The sequence below is a fragment of the Abramis brama genome, assembly GCF_963993115.1.
Source record: "Abramis brama genome assembly, chromosome: 7".
NCBI lineage: Eukaryota > Metazoa > Chordata > Actinopteri > Cypriniformes > Leuciscidae > Abramis > Abramis brama.
The window spans coordinates 25,728,633-25,734,632 of record NC_139969.1 but is presented as its reverse complement, the minus strand read 5'-3'; positions in this window follow the sequence as shown (position 1 = coordinate 25,734,632).

The window sequence follows — 6,000 nt, the reverse complement described above, 5'->3', positions numbered from 1 at the left end:
ATTTGCTCATGATTTCTCAATATCTGCTTGTACAGGCAGTGAGCCAGTTCACATTTGCAAAGTGGCCATTTTCTCTGTCATGGAAATTCCCTGGTGCAGCTATAATGTTAATGTTGAATTTCATTATATATGCAATATTTGCCTAAATGTTAGTGTGATTTTATTGTTTTTAGTTTTACATTTACAACAAAAATATGATACTGAATTTGTAGTTTTGAGTGCAAAACCACATTTGTGACATGTCACATGGGTAATTTTTTTGAAATTGAGATTTATACATCATTTGAAAGCTGAATAAATAAGCTTTCCATTGATGTATGGTTTGTTAGGATAGGACAATATTTGGCCGAGAAACAACTAATGAGAATCTGGAATCGCCTTTAAAGTTGCTGCATTCACTCACAAAAATACAAGTTTTATATATTTACGGTAGGAAATTTACAAAATATATTCATGGAACATGATCTTTATTTAATATCCTAATGATTTTTGGCATAAAATAAAAATCTATAAATTTGACCCATACAATGTATTGTTGGCTATTGCCACAAATATACCTGTGCTTATGACTGGTTTTGTGATCCAGGGTCACATTTATGCAACTGGACTTTTAACTCAAAACTTATAGTTAAAGGCCATGTTGCAGGTTTTTTTTTTATTTATTTTTTTATATAACCTTGTATGAAAATACCATATGAAAAGTAAATGCAGGATTAAAAATTGTTTTGCAAGACATAAGGGCACAAATTTAATAGAAAACGTGACCGTTTCCTTGACCGTGTTGAAAAAACGCTTTTTTTCCACCAACGCGTCATTTGACGTCACATGAGGTAGTCGTTTGGCTCTGCGTTCGCGCTCAGTGCAGAGATAGGTTGGTATTCAGTTGGAGCGCAGGAGCGGTCATGATTCAGTGTGTTTTCTGTGCTTATTGTATTTCAATAAATCATCGTCGTGGTAAATGATTGTGAATTATGGCCTGTCAGGACATCGAGTCCACAGGTTTCCGAATAAGAAAAAGGACGGTGCGATCTTCCTGTGTGCGTTTTGTGCCGGGTAAGAGACGGGACTTCACTTCTGCTTCTGCTTTGGAAAACGCGGTAGTGTGTAGCGTTCACTATAGATCGAATGATTATAATCCCGGCGATATGTGCACACTGTCCCGGCTCCTTCATCGGGTCGCCCGGTCCGCCATCAGCATGTGGTTCGGCCGCCAGCGGGAAACATGACGCTCACGGATCCGTCAGAGATCACTTATTGTACATATTTTTTACAAAATGTGCCATGTCTTAATTTAATTAATTAACATATCCTACATAAACTTGTAATGTAATGCATTTATGTGTTTGTTATTAGTCTGCAGCCGACACTATTATTATTATTATTATTATTATAAATATAATATATTATGTTCTATAATTCATTTTCAATCTGTACAAACCGACTTTAATGTTTGTGTTGGCTGTTTCTACATATAAAGTTTTTGTACAGTAAGACAGTTGTGATTGTGATCATTTTTTTTATTTATCGTCACCAAATGGGTCAATTCAAAGCCTTTATAAAGTCCCTCTTCCTCTGGAAACTGTCTTCTAATGGCTGACACACACAACACATGCAGGTATGGGTCTAAGTACTAGCTTTGCTATTGCCTGATACATGATGATAATAATCTGTACAGTACTGTGATCTGAGCATAGTGTTGTACACAGGGCAGGACTTAGGGTGGTGGGGGCCCCTGGGCTTGAGTCACTTTCGGGCCCTACCTTCTATACATTACTTTAAATCAGGGTTTCTCAAACTCGGTCCTGGAGGGCCACTGTCCTGCACAGTTTAGCTCCAACCCTGATCAAACACACCTGAGCAAGCTGATCAATGTCTTCAGGATCACTAGAAACTCACAGCTAGGTGTGTTTGATCAGGGTTGGAGCTAAACCGTGCAGGACAGTGGCCCTCCAGGACCGAGTTTGAGAAACCCTGCTTTAAATAGAACAAAATGATACATACACAAGCTATGTATTAGAGCTACACAATTCTGGATAAACTGAGAATAAAAATAGAGATCACGATTCTGAACAAACAACTAAACAAAATAACATAATTTATGTTAATTACTGAAGTCTATTAAAAATGTTTAATTAATCTGAATTATAAAAAAATAAAAAAAACTTGGGTTTGAATGAATGATTCAATTCCTCAATCAAATGCACTTGTTTCAATAGATGAATCAGCATTTTTGAACGAATCTCCTGAATGAACGATTCAATGACAAATGTTTTTTAAAAGTCATTTGTCGTCATCTGGTGGCATAACAATATAATCGATCCAATCGTTATTTGAAGTGCAAAGCTACTTTCAAAAGGTGACTGGTACCATAGACAGTGTTACATGTTAAAAAAACGTAATAATTTATTTATATGACCACCGATTGAAGCTTGAAAAAGTTTTTTTCCAATAAATAAATAATGATTAAAAAAGTTCAAAGTGATCATAAGTTTATTGCAATGCACAAATGTCTTGGTCAGAATGAGAATAAAACACTTATTTACCTGGAAAACATATGTTTTGATCGTGGCATTTCTTTGAGATTTAGAATCCAGTATTCCTATAGGCTAATTATTGTTTCTTTTATGAATTTAATAAAGAACTCTGTCTCGTATTCTGTCCAAACGATAGGCTACTTTTGTGTCCATTCGTTTTTCCTTTTTTAACCCGTAATTGAAAAACGAAAAATGAACGGTTGTTGTCTTTTTAAAACGCAAAGTTGAACACCAACATTTTAATTTGAACTGGCTACACCAACTGCTGCGCAAAAAAGTAAATATTGACGAATTTTCAGATTTTTGTTTGACTTTTTGCCCCTTTATTAAACATTTAAAATATTCACAAATTAATATGGAAAACATGTCGATTTTACTGGTTTTCAAAGGCCAAATTAGAACCTGGAATTGATGTTTTTCCCGCAGTGCTGAATGAGAAGAGCCATTAATATTATTAATAAACTATTGCTTTGGCTAAAATCGCAACTCCATCTCCGCTAAGCAGATGCGCTTTTAGAGAGAAATGCACATTTCATACGGATTAATCAGAAGGTATTAGCTTTCGATTCGAATTTGTTCGTTTTAAAGTGGACATTTCAAGCTTTAGCCTACATAGGCTATATTTTGTTTCAGTTCTCGCGCTCCAGTTTACGGAGATCATGAAAGTGCGTCTGATTGTTTTATTTTATTTTACAAAAGCACAACGTTTTCTTGTTATTGTGAGTTTACACAAATAAAAGTAGTTGGGAATAATGTATTATTATTTTCTGTATGACCAGAAATGATAGAGTATTTTAAGTTGTTTCCACTGTTGATAGGAAAATGCAAGTGTTCGCGGCCGCGCCTCCGTGCCATGCAGTGCGCGCTCCACACTCAGTTCCTTTCTTGCATAAAAGCGTCTTCTAAATATAGCCTATTAAATGTTATAATTAAATAATATAAAATTATTATTATTTGCGTAGCTATACATGGACCTCAAACACACCGCGTCTTCTAACTCTGGTGACTGTAAATGCGCAAAAACTGTTTCCATTGCAGTTTTGCGAAATATTCCTTTTTCGAATTGCCTGAAAAACCACCTCATGTGAGCGTAAAACCTCAAGATGACTGACATTTAATTTAGCTAATTAAATTACATTTTTCATTGCAGGGCAAGGCCTGGTAACAATGCTAGACCAATCAACAAACTTTAAATGAAAAATTAAATGACTGACATATTATTGAAAAAATCAAACGTAAACGGGCGGGGCCCCCTATTGGGCGGGGCCCATGGGCTTGAGCCCAGTCAAGCCCAATGGTAAGTCCGGCCTTGGTTGTACATATCGTCGGCTAACGTGAATACATCTATAAGCTAACACTGTTCTCTCGCCCTGTTCTCCTCACACCACAACTCACCGTTGTTCTGTCTAACCCTGGCCTGTCCTGCTCACTTGGCTTCATATCAGGCTCATAATTATATGATATCATCATATATCAATTATATATGAATTATATATATATCATACGAGTAAACATTTAGGCTACAATTCCCCCAGCTTTCCGATCTGTCATTGCGATCCATTGCTTTCCTATTGTTTACTTTGACCGCTCTACCTCATGTTACGTCACTTCAGGTTCGGCGGTTTAAGCGATTTTCAAATGCGGAAGTAAAAATTTCTCACAAAAACGACTCCAGAAGCCTAATTAGCGTTTTATAAGTATATGTTTATATTTAAATCTAGTTCCTACATTATTTTTCTATACATTGGCTTACTGTGTACTCTAACCTGCAACATGGGCTTTAAGGTAAAGTCTGTGTGACAACTTGCCCCGGTCTCCATTACTGTATGTATCAGCATAAAAGTGTGTGTTGATTTATCCAAACACAGTCTAGATTCACATTCCTTACATGCTCCTTGACATGATTAACTCATCATATGGTGGATATCATCATTTGTAAAGACATTTGCCCCAGAGTAAACATTGTCTCTGTTCAGAGACCGTTGCATGTGTGTGCTTAGAAATCAGTTGATTGGCTTGTATTTGACTTTTGTACATTGTAAATATTACTCAATGCAAAAGTGTAAAGTACAAACTGATAGAAGTTCAGCAAATAAACCAAAAAGCCTTTTTTGGGGTATGTCTGAAGAGGGACGACGTCCAGATTAAACATTGCTACTAAATCACAGAAATCACAGTGTGTCACTGGCATTGCACAACTCTGGGCTTTCCAGAGAGAGAACAAACAAACTGTGCCAGTTATAGTTATTGTGAAATACAATAAAAGCATTTTGACTACAATTTGACATACAACAATGACTACAATTAAATGCATCATTTGGCATGTCATTTGCACTATCAGCATTGACTCTTTTTAGTGTCAGTCTTCTATCCCAAAGAAAAAGAAAACGTTTGTTTATAAAAGGCAGTATTATGAATTTAGAGCAGTGGTTTACAATCTTGGTAATGCATTGACTTGGATTCACTGCCCTACAGAATATAATCCCACATTTTAACCCTGGTCAATTGGGAATTAATCCTGTATTGGGTCAATGACAAATTAATTTTTGCACAATAAAGAATAGGAACAATCTTTTACAATCTGCATGTGCCCAGTTAAAGTTAAATAAGAAATGTACTCTTTGCTGGTATCATATGCACTTCTAAACCATTTTCAGTTTAAATGTAATTACAATTTAAATGTCATGTGGAAAAAAGGTAAAACGTTGTTACAAATATCATGAATTATTAATAAATATCATTATGTTTTCATTAATCTTATCACGTGACATTTTACATATTGATCTATCCTTTTTCTTGTCATAAAAAGGTCAAATTATATGATATTTGAACAGACTTATTGACCTTGACAACAGGGTTATTACTGTTAACTAAAACTAAAACCATAAAAAATGTCATTACTTGAAATAAAGTAAACATTAACTGAAATAAAATATTACAAAAAATTAAACTTTATTACAGCTTGACACGTCAACATTTCACATTGTCACTTAGTTTAAGATAACAAAAAATAAAAATAAATAAAACTATATATAAATATAACAGGAAAACCATTTCCTGTTTTGTTTTTTTCCTGCATGTTAATTGCATTACATGAGTTCTGCTTTTTGGAGACTTTTTTTGGAGACAACAAACTTTGACTTTACCAGGTCCAGCTGTCTATGAACTCTAACCTCGGACACTCCACTATCTGAAGGAGATGACAGACAGGCTTCAAGCAGAGGCTCAGCTCCATGAAACATTTTCCAGGGGTACAGAGCCACTGTTTGAAGAGATCATGTGTCATTCAATGATATGCTCATAAACGGCAGATCATGAAAAATATGGCAACATGTATTTGACTGAAAATATACTAAAAGCATATGCATGTCCTTCTCTTCACGCATGTCAAACCAGGAAATCAAGGTTGCATTACTTCAAAAGGAAAATGTATACAGTCTCTCGATCGACATTGATCTTGAATTTT